Genomic DNA, 19,112 nt, shown 5'->3' on the forward strand with positions numbered 1-19,112 from the left:
GTGTAGTATTAGAAGATAAATATTTCATTAATTGATGTATTTAAGAAAAGTTTAATGAAAGTAGAATGAGTGTGAGTGGGGAGTAGGACTTGGCAGTGGTTCTGAGTCGATTGGCTGGTGGATGCCGAGGAGATGGCGGGGGTTAGGGGTATGATGGAAGCAGTGATGGTGAATGATGTAGGTATGGGAAATTACAGAGAATCTGCTGGCTTGGCTTGCGGCATGGAAAATCCTATAGGCAGCCGCGTTTGGCCTAAGTGATGAGGAAGGTGTAACTAACAACTAGATTTAGACTGAGTGAAATATGTTGCGTAGGTAACGAGGGGATTCATGAAAGATCCAGGCAGCAATCCGTTGGAAAGACTGGCTAATCATAAATGTTCAGGCAGGAGAGTGCGAAGGAGCGGAAGAAGATTGTGGCAGAGCCAGAAATGCACATTTGTTGGCAATTCTGTGAAGGAATAAGCAGCAAGCGTTGGTAAGCAGTTGAGTGTATGTCATGAAGTAAATACACCAGACGTAGAAATTAAGTATTTGTTCACTGCTAGAAGGCACTTTCAAACATCTGTTTTAACGAAAAAATGTGCTCTTTCCCTTTGAAACTCTCAATGTAGTTGTAGTGAGGGTACTGGATATTGTTCAATGGATAATTGTTGGACTTGAATGCTTTTGAGGGTCATAATAAAAATTGCTTGTCTTTTATATAAAAAAGGATAAAATAAATCAACATTTCAATGAGGCTCCTCCAAATGGGATAATACAGTTTAAAGGTATGTTACTGCCCTGCTGCATTCATGTAACATTGGGTGCACTAGAGAGAAGCTTATGTGGTCTACAAAAACAACTTTGGAGCCTTGTTTCACTGACAATACATTAGTGGAGAAAGCCGCACTACCAGTGTCACAAGCAGCAAGATGGCATAGTTGGAAGAAAGTGTGATTTCTGTTCCATTGGCACGCCACTGTTGGGGCCCCAGAGCACTAACTGAGCACTGTTGGTGGAAGCTCAGTCAAAATGCTTGTGTTGACACATGGTGAATGAGATGTGACAAAGACAGGCCCATCCCCACACCATTCACATGCATGCACCAATTGACGCTATCCCACGTCATTCACAGGCAGCATTACTCACCCCATCTACTGCAGTATGCATGGCTACAACTTCATTGAGTTCAGTGCGTCGCTGTCTGTTCCTGACTCTCCCTGCACTATCTGCATTAAGTAACAATTATACCTGCAAACTACCTGCTCTGACTCATTAACTTTAGCAGTTACATGCTGCGGACTCTCCACCATATATGTGTCCCTGGTCAGACCTACCTTCACCGTATTCTATATACTGTGCTGGCACTGATTGCTTAAAGCCCACCAGCCACTATGCTACCTATGCTGTTTTTTACAACTGTGGCCTACAATTTCAATGTATGTACTGCTCAACGATGTGCTTGATCGTGGACCCTGCTGTATCTTACTCGTGAGGGTTTCTGAATGTCAAAACCGGATTTCTTAAAACTCTGAATGCTTTTAGAAAGTCAAATCTAGGTGTTTTATATTTCTGATGTATTTGAAAGTGAACCCTAGGTTTTTTAGATTTCTGAAATATTTAGGTGGTTTGAATCGTGAAGGTATTTAGAAAGTCAAAGCTAGAAGTATTATAATTTCTTAAGTACTTGAAATTCAAATCTAGTTGTTTTAAAATCTACTAGCTGTGTCCAATTGTTAAGGCTTTTATCTTGACTTGAAAGCCACAACTAAATCCTTTCTTAATATACCGCTGCCTGTATAAACTGTGAGGCATTCTACTGTTACTTTGAATTCCTATCCCCTGTGCCTAACCTACTGTTCTTCTGATTGTCTTCCTTGAACAGCTGCTAGGCTGCCTGGTGAGTTCATTGCTCAGTTCCTCATGCATTGCCCATTTCTTCTGTCCATTATGGTGCTCTACATCTCCCCTGTCTATTCTAACTGCTACTCTATCACCTATCCTGCCTCTCTCTTGAGGTCTGGAAGGAAAAAGTTTAAGAACGCACTCCTGGTCTCCAACCCAGGCCTGCCCATTGCTGACACCTACACCAATGCTTACTCCAGGCAGACTATCACTGACATCCTCTTTGTCACCCTTTCCTCAATCCTATGAACTCCTCATATGATCTCTATCCTCTACCCTTTCTCTTCCCCACTCATTAATGGTGGTACCAGATGAGAAGTTCTCCTGGCACACTTCCCTTCCTCCAGGTGCATCATTAATATCCATCAAAATGACACTGTCATGGCCCAGGGCTCTCAGCCAAACCGCCTCGTTCTTGATAGGTGTCTTCCGTCGCTTTTCAATTTCCTTCATTCTCCTCCCATTCCTCCCTTTGCCACCACCTGGCTCATTTTATTCCTCTGATGCTTGTACCACATCCCTGCACCCCTCCTATGAAAACCTTCAAAGGGGGTAATCAGCTTCACTTATCTACTCTCGATGCTCGCTCTGTCAATAAACACTCCTCCAACATCTGTCGCCTTCTTAAAGAGTTTGACCTCGACTTTCTTGCCCTCACTGAGATGTGGTTCAATGACAGCTCTGTGACTGCTTTTGACACTCTTCTACCTGAGGGTTACAATATTCTCTCCAAACCCAGGCCTAACCGGTTTGGTGATGGCCATGATTTTCCCAGTGTGGGTCCCTGCTACTATCAAACCCATTAAACCCAATTCCTCCTTTGAATCCCTTATCTGCAGGCTTGATGTCTCTTCTAACTTCTTGCTTACTATTGCCACCATCTACAAGCCTCCTGGCCGACTCTCCTTCTTCCTCACTGAATGGGCTGGCCTCACCTTCTTTCTCACAACCTCTATCTCCAAGCTTCTCTTCCTTGGTGATTTCAACATTCATCTTGATTCCTCTGAAGCGGCCACTGTACTCTTCTGCAACCTCTGTGACTCCCTCTCCCTCACCATTATTCCCTCCAGTCCAACCCACTCAGCTGGACACAGCTTGGATGCATTCATCTCAACTGACATCCCTACCTCTAACCCTTTCACCACATCTCTCTCATGGTCTGACCATTCCCTCATTTCCTCTCATCTGGAGCTCCTGGGTTCCCTGGCCAAGCCTATGCCTGTACTGCCAGTCGCCTTTTCCATCATCTGACTGATGAAGAGAGTGTCAGTTGCTGCTTTGCTGCCCCTTTCATCCCCTCTCCCACCTCTGCTATTGACTCTGCCACCGAGACAGCCCTCTCTAATCTTCACCTCTCCATCTCCAACACCCTTAACACCCTAGCCCTGTCATGAGAATCTGTATGAAGCAACAGCTGGTGTGATTCCGAACTAGCCTCACTGAAACGCAAGTGCAGAATTGCTGAATGGAAGTGGCAGGCTTCAAACACATCCTCTGACCCCTGCTCCAAAGGAATTACTGTCTGTCCATCTGCTAAAAGAAGAGGGCCCATATCCAAGCCTGCATCTCCGGGGCCACCAACAGCACTGCTGAACTGTAAAAATCTTTAAGAACTCACCAATCCTTCTGCAGTCTCCACACCTCCTCTTCCATCTCAGGCCCTCTGTACTGCACTGGCCTCCCATTTCACGACCAAAACCCAGGACATCCTGTCCTCACTCTCCTCTACCCCCTCCCGCACTCCCCCAATGTCTCTCAGGCCTCCCTTGGCCCCTCTCTCTCCCTACCCGATTCTCTCCTTCTCACCCGTAACACCAGGTGAGGTCTCCAAAGCAGTCTGCTCTATGAAAGTCTCCTCAAACAGGTGCTCCCCTGCTCCTCCATAACTATCAAGGACAACATCTCCAGTCTTGCTCCTGCCTTGTCCAACTTCTGCAACCATTCCTTTGCTACTGGATCTTTTCCACTCTTAAGCACTCCCTTGTGCACCCTCTCCTTAAAAAAGCCATCAGCTAACTATCGCTCTATCTCCACTACTCCCTTCTTGGGCAAACTCTTGGAGAAGTTGACCTTATCTGCTTATTGCCTAACGCGAAGGCGCGCAATGGCTTGGAAACAGGTGGAGCGCCCCAGATTAGAAGCTTGGTAGGCAGACCTGGAGGGATGGGCTTTAGCTGAGTCTTCTGTCTGGCGCAAGGCAGTGCATAGTGGGATAAGAGAGGGGAGTGTGGATGCATTGGTGCAGGCAATGTTCCTGCCGTCTGAATTGCATTCTCCATAAGTGCGCCCTTTTGCAGATGTTACTACTCTGGCAATAGGCTTTGGAAGGATGCAGGGGGAACCTCGAGGGTAAGAGGGTGGCCTGGGGGGTCCGATATGGCCCAGTTTGGTGATGCTGCTGACCACGGGTGACCATTGTGTTATCGAGGGGCCACTTGGGGAAATGCAGAGCTGCAGCGCAGGGCCTCGATAACTGACGGTTTATTGTCTGGAACAGGAACACGGTTTATCCGCGGCTATAAGATGTACGAAATGGACACGGGTGGCCCAGGGAGGAGGCTAGGTTGGCTCCAGCCTGTGTAGCACAGTTGGAACATGTTTGGTCAGTCTTAAGTGCTTCTGGAGGATGTGTGGGTGCCGTAAAATTGGATGTTTTTTGGACTATATACTTTACCGACATCCTCCTCATGGAAGAGGGCTGGAGCCCTCTCCCTATCTGGATGGAAGCATCGGCGTCCGTGCGGCCACGAAGCTGCAGCTAACAGGGTAATATCACTGTACCGCCCCTGCTGCATTTCTACCTCCAGCCAAGGCTATCACCCACTCCATTGAGCCCTCTCACCAACTGTCCCATCCAGAATGCGGGCAGCCGTGTCCCCTGAACGGCATCTCACAATAATTTTGCCCAGATGCATTTCCAAATAACCAGCAAAATTTAAAGATGGCCGTCGCCATTAACATCTACTACTGAGTGCCTCTGCATCCGGCACTGCCACCCGCTTCCATTGGCTCCCCGGCCCTACAAACTATGACCGACGTCACCGGCAGGCGGAAGCCGTGCTTAGCTCCCAAGGGTCGCTCATAAGGGCCTGTCTGCAGCTGTCCGCGGCGGGCCACGTTGAGGCTGTGCCATCAGGCTCCACGCCCGGCATAACGCCTCTCACCTCTGCACCACTGTCATAGATCTTAATAGATCGTTACACGCCAATACTGCAAGTAAGGAACTCTCTCACTGCCTCAAACTTTTCCCACAAAATCTGAGTATCCCGACACAAGCTTACTGAGTTACCACGGGCACTACCCATCCCGACTCAGAGCCACGACAGTCCCACTGCCTATTCACTGCGTGGCTCCATCAGAGGAGCAGGAGCACCAGGACCGCTGCTGGAGCTGCGGCCCCCACACCGGAGACGACCCGAGACCACCAGAAGCTCACACACCCATCAGATGAGAGCCCAGCATACTTTGATACCGCCACTTACATTGAGCTTGTGATCCCATACTGAGCACTTCGAACAGTGTGCGCCCGAGGGAAATCTTCAATTATATTTTATTGGTTCTAAGGCTACCTGTGCAGGTGCAGAGACCTGCACCCCAGAGCAATCACCATTGTGTACCACAAGGCTGCACTCTTCAAGATGGCTGCCTTAATTTTGGCCCTCTCACCACTTGCTTAACCCTGCCCTAGCAGAGCCCGGATAGGCTGTAGTGTCCATCTCAAGCACCTATCACAGCCGGCAAGCGTAAACCAGCCCACTGGAACAAAGGCCTAAGCAAACAAGGCTTTCTCCTATCCCCAGTCTGTCCCCAGCTGTACACGCCATCAGCTAGACACCCTGGCCAGTTCATATGGATCTCAGCTGCATCTACTAGGTACTATCTACCCGCACAAGAAACTTCCTCTACCTCTACCTATGCCTACATTTGCCTGTAGATGCGTTTAATACAATTCTTGTATCCCTCAAAACACAGTGTACCCCACTCCGCAGGTGCACCAAACATTTCTCCCCTACCTATGACTATCTTCACATGTGCCCACTAAAATCCCTTCATTGCTACATGAACTTTGAGAAGTCTGCAAGTGATCCCACTCTTCATCGCCATAAATTACCTGTGCCCATTGAATAACTACTAAGTGCATCCTACTGTAGCCAAAAGTAACGTAGAAATGTTGTGTTTAACACTGCTGCATGCTCTCCATGTTTGGACTGTCTAAGTTTCTTGTGCTGATGTTACATTGCCTATGATGTTTAACTTAGCCGACTCTGCCTATGTTGCTGAATCTAGCCCACTGTACCCACTTTGAATTTAGCCCATGCGAACCAATACGCCCAGACTGAACTCAGCTAAGCTATGCCTAGGCTGTACATATACTATCGCAGCCAATTTACCTACTCTGATTGTAGTGTGAGCTAGCTTATGCCAACTAGGTACTAGCTCCAGTCCCTCTAATTTAGTCTACTGTAACCGGTACTAACTGTCGTACGATGTATGACAGCAAAACCCTACTGTTAACGGTGCCACTGCTACTCATACAAATAATCTTGATAACTAGGGATCAAATCAAATATGTACCCTGTTTTACAATGAACAGAAATACTAGGCTTTGAGCTAGACTCTCCACTAACCTAAAATGACTTGCAACACCCACCTAAACCGCCGTACCCACTCTAAATATACCAATCTGCATATGGCACAAGCCTACATGCAAACTACTTCAGATGCCAAAATGAAAGAACACATACCAATAACTTTGAAATCCCAGAGATTATCTAGCAGAACTACGATAGCGGGAACACTGATTAATGCTAGATCAGTCGTTGCTCATGCCACCGAAATAGCAGATATTCTAACATCTGACAACCTCGACCTCCTAGCGGTCACAGAAACATGGCTGCATGAGGCAGCAGGCCCAGCACTCTAATGAGCGATACTAGAAGACTACCAACTCTTAAGAATGGACAGACCCAATTCGAGAGGAGGTGGCTTAACTATCATTGCTAAAGCTAACCTGGACCTAAGACTATCCACGCTACCCCCACTAAAATCTTGTGAACTACTCTCAGCGAAACTGCCTATATCCCCATGACAGACTAACAATCTACCTTATATATAGGCCACCAGGACCCATAGGCTCATTTATAGAGGACATATCTAGCCTCTTACATAACAATACAAAAGAGTTATCACAGATAATGATCTTAGGCGACCTCAACTTAGGATTTAACGATCCGGACGACAAACAAGCACAAGCACAAGCGATAGCTACCATGCTTGCTGAACATGGCCTTATCCAAAAAGTCCTCTCCCCTACCCATAATAAAGGCAGGACCCTAGACTGGTTAGCCACCTTAAACTGCCCAACAGCCATCACTAAAATTACACCCCAACTCTGGACTGACCACTACCTAAGTGACTTCAGTTTAACACTTAACAAATAGATAAAGATAAAATGATAGCACCCCCTCTTCCCACTAGATCGAAGAAAAACGTCACACCTGACAACATTCTACCTCTACTCCTTCCTGTGATGAATGCTTTGCCAAGCAATTCCGACCCACATCCTCTGATGGACTCCTATAATGACACTATGGCTAAGGTCCTAGATACTATTGCCCCACTTAAGGTACGCAAGAGTAAACAACAGACTCACCTTAATACCTGGTTCACTCTTCAATTTAAAGAACTCAGATTGGAAAAAAGGAAGCTAGAAACTACATGGCAACACTACATGGCAACACTCTTCTACGGAAGAAAATAAACTAAAACTAAAACTCTGTGCCAATAACTACAAGAAAGAAATTATCCAAACCAAAAAAGAAGTCTACAATGAAAGAATCGCCAAAGCATGTTCCAATACCAAGGAACTATTTGTGATCCTGCAGGAATTAGAATCACCCATACCTCCGCCAGATAACGTACCTAAAGACAAGCAATGGTGCACCAGCATTCAAAATGCCCTAACAAACTAAATAAAAACACTGCAAACTAAAATAGCAGTAAAAAAAGCCTCTCTCCCCCTTGTCGAAATACCAACTACTACCACTCCTAATGCCAAGCCCGATCTAGTTCCATTTAAATTCTCCAAAGTCACCATTCAGGAAACTGAAAAAATCATTGATTCTCTAAAACCGTCAAACTGTAAAGGAGACAACTGTCCGGCTCAGATAATTAAGGATGCGGCCAGAGATTTTGCCCCCTTTATCTCTAAACTCATGAATGCCTCCTTTTCATCTAATACTGTCCCAGGTAGCTCAAAAGAATCCTGGTTTCTACCCCTTCTCAAACTCTAGACCAATCCATCCCTACAAACTACAGGCGTATCACAACAGTCCCATTCCTCCTTAAAATAATAGATAGAGCGGCCTATCTTCAAATTCAAAATTACCTTGGCTTCAGACCCCAACAAGGCACGGAGACAGCATTAATAGACCTTAAAGCTCAAATTGACGAGCTCAACGACAAAGGAAACACAGCTATGTTACTCCTCCTTGATCTGTCGGCAGCATTTGACTTGGTGGACCATGCAGTATTATGCAAACACCTAGCATTGGCTGCCCACCTTTTGAGTGCAGCTATAGCTTGGGTCCAGTCCTTTTTAGACAATAGAAATATGCGAGTCTTCTCCACTTCAGCATCAGCAGACCCAATTCAAACAACTTGCGGCATCCCTCAGGGCTCCTGCGTCTCAACAACCATGTATAATACCTTTACTTAGCCTTTATTTGACAAATTGGACCGACTGAGTCACTTACACAAATTACGCGGATGACACTCAGATCCTGATTCCCCTTTCGTGCAATTTCACCTCAGATACAGCCATAGTAAATGAAATATACATCCTCATTCAGGCATGGATGGCAACCCGTGGCCTCTGCCTGAATGACAATAAAACGGAGATCCTAATTCTTGGCTCGGCCAATAACCCAAAAAAACTTCACACCAACTATAGCACCTTCAACATCAATGGCAACATAATTACAGTTGTCAAAGAAGTGAAGACACTTGGCTTGTAACTGGACTCCACGCTAACTCTAAAAAAACAGGTAAACTCCTTGGCCTCATCCACTGCCTACACTGGCAAACTCATCAGAGCATGTAGACCCTTCCTCTCACTAGCAAGCTGCATCATATTAGCTAATGCTCTCATTTTATCAAAATTGGACTACTGTAACGCACTGTTCCTAGGAGCCAATAAATACATAATCAACAAATTACAGACACTGCAAAATAATGCGCTCAGAACGGCCCTGAACCTCCCCACCAGTGAGCACATATCCAATGCTAGGAGAAACCATCACTGGTTAATAATTAGCGATAGGATCCTATTCAAAACTGTGTTATTAACCTTCAAATGTCTTAATAACATAGCCCCTCCATACCTGAAGGAAAGAATAATTAGGAAAACTTCCTACTGCCTACAAATACCTAGATTCAGACTAAAAAAACAGGAGGTAACAGCTTCTCAGTAAAACTGGCCCAGCATTGGAAAGCACTACCAGTTAAGCTCAGAAGGGATCAGTCCTACTATAGCTTCAGACACAACACCCTCACCTGGTTACGCCTTAACGACCACTAAGACTAATGATTGCATTTGTATGTTTATGTGTATGCTCCATACCTGTATATCTCAACATTTTTTAACTAAGCATCCAAGCTTTGCTTTACCTGTTTATTTCTGTAACTAAGCTATAAGTATTCTTGTTATGCTGTGCGCCCAGTTACCTAAGGGTTTGGTGCGCCCTACAAATTAATTAACAAACAAACAAACTATACAAACTATCACGACATGTGATTTGACAGCATCACACTGTAGCCTAGGTGGTGGCGCACTTATGCTCCTGGGATGGGCTAATGGGTTGTTCTGGGTGGTGTTAGGGGGCTACTGGTGTGGTGGGGTAGGGGGAAGCAGAAGTTTTGTGCGGATTGGGCTGGGGTGCACTGTCATTGTACGCTTTGTGGGTCATTTTTTGGAAGGGTTGCAGGGTTGTGCTTGCTGTTTTTTCCCAAAGGATATTAAAACATTTAAAAGCACACTCTTGGGGAAGTCGGTTATCTCCCAACTGACCCACCACACTGAATATGTTGCCTGTCTCCATGATCAGCGGTCTGGCTTCAGAGCATCCAGTGGCATGGAAACTGCTCTCCTGAACACCCGTGAAAACCTGCTCACAAACCTTGATTCCAACTCTCCCACTGTTCTCATCCTCCCTGATCTCTCCTCTGGTCAATCATTCCACCCTCTTAAAACGGCTCCATGAAACCCTTGGTATTTCAGAAATCGCACTGGATTAGTTGACCTCCTTCCTTTATAATCGACCTACCCAGGTACAACTCGGCGCCTTCCTTTCCTCCACTTCACTCACTACCTGCGACGTCCCTCAGAGCTCTATCCTATTGCCGTGGCTTTTCAACATTTACCTTCCCCCCTTGGCCCACTTAATTCCCTCCTTCTATCCTCACTTCCAGTGTTATGTTGATGAAACTCAGCTTTCCTTCAAGCTTTCCTCCTCCTCCTCTTTCATTCCTGATTGTCTGACCACCATTCAGGCATGGTGCACAGCCAATGATCTCTGGCTTAATGCCAGTAAGACGGAAATCCTTCTCATCGGCTCAGGGACCCCTGCTACCTTCTTCGCTCCCACTCTCTGGTCGCCCTCCTTGGGTCTCCTCCCCTCACTATCTAGTGTGGCAAAAAACCTTGGTATCACCTTTGACTCCTCTCTCACTTTTCCCCTCATATCTCGGACCTTGCCAAGAAGGCCCACTTTCAGCTTCTTCTCCTCCGAGGCATTCTCCCCTTCCTTACCTTACCCCAGAAACCCGATGTCTGCAGAGCACTGGTTCTCTCTAGGCTGGAGTACTGCAACAGCCTCTTTCTCAGTCTAACTCTTTCCACTCTTCCCCTCTTCAACTAATCCAGAACAGGACTGCAAGACTTATCCTTGGCCTCACGCCCAAGGACTGCATCTCTCCAGCCCTTAGCTCTCCATTGGTTCTCAGTGGCTACAAGGATCAACTTCAAGACCCTCTGCATCATCCACTAGGCTGTCTGGGCCCTGGGACCCCGCTACATCCAACCCTATCTCCCAAAATACCTTCCTGCTAGAGACCTTTGGTCCTATATAATTCCGACTCTCTGCTGATCAGCCGTTTCTCCAAGCAGAAAGTGGGGGGTAGATCACTCTCTTCGGTAGGAGCCTCCCTCTGGAACTGCCTTTCTGCCCCTCTCAGACTTGAACTGGACCTCCTTAAGTTCCAGAAGCTTCTCAAGACCCTTCTCTTCTGAACCTCCTTCCCTTCCTCCTTCTTTGCTAATTGCACCTTCCCCTGCCTCCCTCTGACGCTTGAGTGGTGGTGAGGCTCACCCATGAGTCTTACAGAGCACCAGACCTTCTCTGACCAGTCTTAACCAGCCCCCCCTCCAACAGCACTTCCTCCCAGGTCCTGTCACTGACCTTCTTGATTGGACATGTTCTCCCCCACCCACCCTTGAGTGTGGTCCACCCCCACTCCCTTGCACTTAGATGATGGAACTCCCCTGTCACCCCCTTGGCACTTGCCGCCACCCACCACTCTGGCACCCCTTAGCACTTAACTGGACCCTGTGCTAGGCCCTTTCCCACACCCTAGATGCCTGCATCTTATGTTCCTGCATAACCCACCCCCCCACTCCTCTACCACCCACCTGCACTTCTGGTTTTCTGGCCTTGTGGCACCTAGAATTTCTTTTTGATCTACAGTGCACCTTATAAATACTCAATAAATACAACATTAGAAATAAATTAAGAGTGTGGAGTCTGCTGATATATTTTGTTTTCATACATATATACTACATACCACAAACTGATACATTTAAAGGTATGAAGAAACGTAAGTTGACAATACAATTATATGAAATCCATACAATAGGGCAGGATAAAAATGAAATTCCACCTAGACTGACCGGCCCCATTTCCCTTCCTTGACAGCACTGCTGTTTCCCTCTCTTTCATCTAAAGAGGCATAGCAACAGAGTAAAAAGGGCCAATTATTTCATAGCCAGTGATAATCGTACATATTTGTCTAAAAAAAGTTCAATTTTATGGCGTCATCATTCGATCAGTACGCATTACCAATTCTTTTGTTATTATTCATATTTCTTCAGATCCATGATACTTCATGTATATTGTATACAGCAACAGGATTCCTTCTTTTTTAAGGCATAGTTGAATGTAGCTAAGTTTTTCAGTAGTCGCAAAATGTTAAAACTTCTCTGAGTCTCACGGAAGAAGCTGGAACAGTTAAGAAGTTCTGCGGTAGCTTCTCTTCCTGTACTCTTTCTGTAGGAAGCATCCTTTGAAAAATGTCTACCAGTTCTGAGACTGAAGAATACTTGTGGACGCTTGATAACGTTGTTGTTGGAGAGGAAGAAATAATCAGTTTATGTATATGGGAATTTAAAAGTCATTTGCATTTTATAGGTATTGATTTCATAACCCTAAGTATGCATGCTAATTACCAGCTAATTTCATCATAAACCCAGAAAGTACCACAATTTGACAGGCATTGGCATTATGTTCTCTTGTACGCACACCAAGCCCCATATATTGGTACATAATACTGTGGTAAGTCAGAAATAGCAAGACAGACAAGAGAACATGTTTGAAACAGGATTCTTTATTTAAAAGAAATAATGCCTTCTCTAAACCCTATGTCTAAGACGTGGTCCCAATACTAAAAAACAATAAACTGGTGCTTGTCAGGATGTCATACAAAGAAACTATGTCCTTTGTCCAAACCTAGACTACTGTAACGTCTCTCCCACCACTATGAAACAAAACAAAAGATAATCTACAATAACATAACATTTAATTGGTGTAGGGTTACTACTCCCTTAAGGTGGATTAGTGGTGGCTGGTTTTCTGACCCCACCCAGCGAGTTCTTAATGTCTTTTTTGGCTATTGACCTGTTATTGTAGTTCATAAACAAAAGAAAGTAATGTCTCTCAGCTTTCCACTTAGTAAAAAGGCCTCGTCTGGCAGTTCGGACAACTATATGCCTATTAAGTCTCCTGGGGTGCATCTCCTCCATGGCAGTGACAGGTCCTCCTGACCTGGATTGGTCAGTATTCACAACACCTAATAAGGCTCTCACTCCACCTTGCGGTACTTTGCAACTTGGGGACATTTCCTTGCTCACTCTTGCTTGAGTTGTGGGACTTCTTATCTCCTTGTAGACACTTTAATCTCTTTGTCCAGCCGAGCTCTCAGCCTCTCTTTGTAAACTGATTATCTCATTCCTCCTCATGGGGTTGTTGAACTCTTAGCCCTGAGTCGGCTATCGGCTTGCTCCGCCTTCCCTTGTTTATCCATTTCTTTAAACCCCCATGGGATACGTGCAGTCTCTGCCAGGCGTGGACTTGCGACTTTCTTAGCCCAACTGTGTTTGTCAGTTCATTTACCCCATTGTGGAGTATACAGATTCTCGGCCGGTATGGGCTAGAGGCTTTCTCAGCCCAAGAGCGTTTGTCAGTTTCTTCACCCGTTCATGGGGTCTGCAGATTCCCAGCCTGGTATGGGTTAGGTGCTTTCTCAGTTTGACAGGGATTGTCACTTTCATGTCCTTTTGGGATATGCAGATTCTTAGTTAGGCCTGCATGGGCTCTGCTGTGACCTCACCACCTGCCAACCACTCCAAGTATGTGGCTGTGTGCCTTGTTTCCAGTCGCGGTTGTCTTCAGGAGATTCCGTCTATCTGTTCAGTGTAGACCCATGCTCCTGACCTTGCTCTGGTCTGTGTGGTCGGGTCTCTCTCATCAGCTCATCCCTTCCGGGGCTGATGACGTTTTCGCATCATTGAGACGGGATGCCAGTACACTGCTTCTGCCTTGGCTTTACTTCCTTCTGCCTTGGTGGATCCGAGCTCACCCGGTTCCCCGCCTTCAACCATGACTCTCTGCCTACCATGCTGACGGCATGGTTCCTCCTCCAGGCTCCACTGCGAGGTAAGGACTCCCTCCACCTTGCAGCTGAACAAGTCAGCTTTTCTTGCTTTCCGGCTAGTTTGCTCCTCCTGGGTTTGAATCCAGGGACCTTTATGTTCCTCGCTGGAACGAAAGGGGAGAATCCATTGGTTCCACTCTTCATAAAGTGCAGCAACAAGTTTAAGTTAGAAACCAAGCCATCCACTTTTAGAAGGCTGTGTACATTACTGCCCTGTTCAAATCCCAGATAGTCAACACATGCTTGGGACTCTGAAGTAAAGGGAGGTGGCGTCACCAGGAGGTATTATTATTATTATTAAATTGTTGTACCACACTCCACATGCCCATGGGCACATAAAACTGGAAGACGAAAGACCGAGGACCGAGGGCACAAGACAAATACAATATTCCAGATGGTAGTCAATGCCACGGCGAAGGGACACAGGCACAGGACTTTTAGCCAGGATTGAGGTTGAAACAGTGGTGCTTCACCATTTAAAAAAAAAGACAAATCGAGCCTGCAGCTCTGATGCAGGCTGGTAATGTATTCCGGAGTGGTGTGCGAGTGGAGACACAGTCTGTGCAGTCCCCGTTTCTTTCGTTTGCTTTGGAAAGTCTCTCTACACTGCCAATGCTCTTAGGAGGAGGAGCATACAAAAACTGAAAAAGTCTGGGGAGCGGAGCGGAGTGGTGTGTGCGAGTGGAGACGCAGTCTGTGCTGGGCTCGTTTCTTTAGTTCGCTGTGGAAAGTCTCACTACGCTGCCTATGCTCTTAGGAGGAGGAGCATACAAAAACTGAAAAAGTCAGCTGAGCGGAGCGGAGTGGTGTGCGAGTGGAGACGCAGTCTGTGCAGTCCATGGTTCTTTCGTTTGCTGTGGGAAGTCTCTCTACGCTGCCTATGCTCTTAGGAGGAGGAGCATACAAAAACTGAAAAAGTCTGCGGAGCGGAGTGGTGTGCGAGTAGAGACGCAGTCTGTGCTGCCGGCTGGGGGCCGGGCCAAGGTCCCTTCTTCAGTCTACTCCCCAGGTAAAGCCTCTTCAACTCCTTAAACTTAGTAACTTGTAAGTAACTTGCTAGTGTTACGCGGGCTGACTCTGGCTGACTGTTTAAGATCTCTGCGAGTACACGCCGATTCCTGACGATGAGCAGTCCCTTAGACTGTGCATTTAACTTAGTCCGTTTGACTCTAAGCTGCACCCTTAGCATGGGGGTTCACCGTGAACGGTGCGTCGACTGTGGTTCTTGGCCTTTGAGCCACACGTTCCCATTGTTTATTGACCGCACTGCGGAGCAGGAAATAGCAGTGCCTTTATTGGAACTAGAAGACTTTTGGAACTAGGTTGCTTTGATTCCGCCGCACCTCAGGCAGTTGGCAGTTTGGAGCCATGGATTTCAAGTAACGTCAAAAATATTAAAAGGTCATAACTAGACAGACGGGCGCCGTTAAGGCAATTTAAAAGCCGAAATAAGGGAAAAATCCTACCCATTGGCCAGGTGACATTGGAAGACAGAAGAGGCTATGAAGCTGCAGAGCAGTTCTATTCAGGATGACCTAAGAGCCCCAAAATGGGAGGAGCCAAAAACTGCCAGAAGTCTTCTTGCTGGTAGCATAGAGGCGCCCCTAGAAGTTGTTGGGAGGGATTTGTTGCCAGCAGCTGGGAAACATCAGATGCAAGTGCAAGTATTTGTATTTGTATTTATTTTATTTATAAAGCGCAGCCAGGCCCATGGGCATCCTGGCGCATCATTTTACAAATGGGTTGCAGAACGTTACCGTTACATACAGTAGAGAGGGAGATGCATACATGTTGCAGATACATACATGTTACAGTTACATACAGTAAATAAAGGAAGATACAGTTAAATAATACAGTACAGTATTTACAATAAATACAGTAGGGCAGACGACAAGCCTAAGATCAAGGAAGTTAAACTGTCATTATATCCAAATCCTGAAGCCAGCGCTTAGTGTTGCGCTTGAATAAGTGAAAGGAGGGTTCTGACCTGAGGGATGCAGGGAGTGTGTTCCATAGCTTTGATGCCCGTACAGGGAAGATAGCACCTCCCGAGTTACGGAGTTTGAATCTCGGTATGGACATTGTGTTTGCTTGAGCCGCTCTAAGTGGTCTTGAGGATGTATGTGAAGTGAGTTGGTTGGTAAGGTAGGCTGGAGCGAGATTGGCCCTGGCTTTGTGTGTTAGAGCAAGAGTTTTGAGAGATATTCTGTGCTCTACCGGAAGCCAGCGCAGGTTGCGTCTAGTCTCAGAAATATGCGACTTCTTGGGGATGTTGAGGGCTGCCCTGATGGCATTATTCTGAATTACTTGTAACTTGTTAATGTTTTTGTGGCTACTACCTAAATAGAGGATGTTACAATAATGAAATTTGGACAGAACTAGAGTTCTATCAAGTATAATGCAATTAGGTGTGGAAATGAACGGCCTGCAGGTGGTGATTCGTTTACAGGTATGTGCGAATGATGTTGCTACCATGTTAGTTTGTTTGGAGAAGGATAAGGTGGCATCAAGGCAAATGCCAAGAGTTTTAGTGTTGTTTGAGACGGTAATGGAGTTGCCATCTATAGTAAAGGATTTGAAGGCAGGGTTTAGTTTTTTCAGTTTAGCGTGTGTACCAAGGATAATCAACTCAGTTTTTTCGTCGTTTAGACCAAGACCCTGTTGCGCCATCCATGCTTGTATTACTGAGTAGATTTCGTTAAGGGTTTTGCTGTCAGTTACATAGTCTCCAGAGATGGGAATGAGTATCTGGGTGTCGTCTGCATAGTTGGTGTTCGTGACACCCAGATAGTCAAGGATATCGAATGGGGGCTTTGTAAAGACATTATAGAGTGTGGGGGACACACAAGAACCTTGTGGAACCCCACAAAGTACCGGGGAAGGTTCAGCAGAGTCAGTAGGAGAGAAGACCCTCATAGTTCTGTTCGCCAAGAAGGAGCTGATCCAAGGTGTGGCTGAGTCGGAGAAATGTGCTGCAGATTTCAGGTGGTGGCATAGCATTTGGTGGTTAACCAAATCAAAAACTGCTGACAGATCAAGCAGTAAGAGGAGTGCAAGTTTACCATTGTCTTTTAGTACTTGAATTTGAGTGGTGAGATCTATCAAGGCAGTTTCCGTGCCGTGTCTTGGTCGGAAACTGGATTGCCTGAGTCCCAATAGATTGTTAGATTCTAGATACGCCTGTATCTGCAGGTAGGCAGCTCTATCCAATATTTTTAGTAAAAAGGGTACCATTATTATCGGCCTATAGTTAAACGGGTTGGCTGGGTCAAGAGTCGGTTTTTTGATTAGAGGAATGACCCAAACATCTTTTAAGTTACCAGGCACTACTCCAGTTTGGAAACCATGTGGAAACCTCTCTTTCTACACCTGCAAGAACCACCGGACTGCAGGAAGAAGAAATCACTCTGGCAGAAAATTGGAAAAGAGGTTTAGAATTCACAATCACAACAACAAAAATACCAAAAAAAATAGAACATCACTTTAGTGAAAAAAGACTCTTAAGTGAAGTCGAATCTACCAGGGAAAGGGACTGTATGTTAAATTTGAACAAAAGACCCAGAGGCAACAGTTGTTCTGCAAGGATAACACTGGACCGGGATACAAGTGAACAATCGGTGGGAAAGTTGAATATTTCTGGCACAGACAAAAAACAAGAGTTGTTAAACATTGGTCAGGAAGGAGGACTGGCAGAACTAGAAACATCTCTGGACACAAGTGACCTTCAAGCAGGTTTGGTCCCAGAGTGGCACATCCAAATGAAAACACCTTGGGTGCACTCAACTATGTACTAAACTAATTAGTCTCAGTCTTTGAATTACTAAAGGGAGAGGTTCAGTCGCAAACCGGCTCCCTATTGGAAATGACAAAGGAGGTGGCCACTCTGGACAGGGCCGTAGTTAGCTGCTTCAATGCCATTAACACAAATGTCATGCACAAAACTGCAGGAGTTTAAGATTGAATCAGTCAAGCAAGGCTTAGACCTCTCAGCGATCCAAAGGTCCCTGGCAACCAAAAACAAACTTGAAGAGGCAGACAAGGCAGTGAAACAAGACATATTGATACAACTACAAATCCTGAACCAAAAAAAAAAAACATTATGGGCCAAAAGGAACCAGAGGAAGAGGAATACTCCCAGATGGATGACACCCCTCTCTCTGAGTCAGTACTAGAGGAGTTCCGGAGACTGGCTAACGTTGGTGAAGGTTTTCAAGGTGAAGTGCCAGTCAATCCAGAGTGGTCAACTCCCAAAGCCAAACAGGAAATCATGTGGTGGGTGAAAAAGAAACCTGTCCGCAAAGTGTCCCTGTGGGTGGAAAAAAAGAGAGAAAGAGGGAAGCGAGGAGGCAGAAAAGATTAAAAGAAAAAGCAGTAAAAAAAAAAACAGGAAAAAAATCAAAAAATCAAAAGAAACTGAAAAACAAGAACTCGGACACTAATTCATTCTTGAAGAAAATAGCCAACAAACACCAATAACGGAGGTGGATCAGGAGATTCTGGAGCTAGACTCAATGGAAAGTCCATATGAAATAGTGGAAACAAAACTGAAGATAAAAGAACAAGAGAAAACTTCCAAGGAAGCCGAAGAAGGCAGAAGGAAAACTGGTACAAAAAAAGAGGTTAATACTACTATGACATCGAGAGGCTCGCAAACTGAAAAAGAGAAGAGCGATCAGGCCTTGGACACAGTGTCATCAAACGCAAAGGGTGGCCTTACAATAGTCCCTATATTCCTCAAGGCCAGGTCAAAAACAGGGGCAACGATACAACCAGTTAAGGATGCAAATATGGGAGAAGCCAAAATAAACTAGAAGATCACCCCTATTTTTTTTAAAAGGTCGCAAGTACAGAAATAAATCCCACACCAGGTGGAAGAAATAATATTGGGAGAAATCAAATGCAGGAGTCTGGGAGAAATCAGGATTGGAGCAGGAAAATTCAAAGATCCAGGAGAGATTTTGAATCTAGTCCCTGGCACTCCACTCAAAGAGGGAAAATTGGAAGTGCAAGAGCGTAAAGAAACTAAAACTTTATCTCCATTTGCAATGCCGATTATTTGGTTAACACTTACCATAAAAAAAATCATGCAAAATTCTTAAATCGGGGCGCAATCCTCTCAGTGCTAAAAAAGTACCTAGTCTTTTTCTAATTAACAGCAAAGCTATAGAGTTTGTAAGATTCCCAGACCCAAATAATGCCCTGATGGATGTGCTTCATGAGAGGTGTTTGTGGCAATTGTT

The 19,112-nt window shown here is 45.6% G+C and overlaps 1 protein-coding gene and 1 long non-coding RNA gene across 3 annotated transcripts in view; one reads left to right on the forward strand and one right to left on the reverse strand.

The window, feature by feature from the left end:
- Positions 1-19,112, reverse strand: part of TMEM255B (transmembrane protein 255B) — a 661,659-nt gene that overhangs the window by 266,228 nt on the left and 376,319 nt on the right. The window lies entirely within an intron of this gene.
- The window catches only part of LOC138526410 (uncharacterized), a 136,444-nt gene that overhangs the window by 45,166 nt on the left and 72,166 nt on the right, over positions 1-19,112 (forward strand). The gene's annotated exons all lie outside the window — the stretch shown is intronic.

This window comes from Ambystoma mexicanum, chromosome 7p (assembly GCF_040938575.1).
Source record: "Ambystoma mexicanum isolate Mex_15411 chromosome 7p, UKY_AmexF1_1, whole genome shotgun sequence".
NCBI lineage: Eukaryota > Metazoa > Chordata > Amphibia > Caudata > Ambystomatidae > Ambystoma > Ambystoma mexicanum.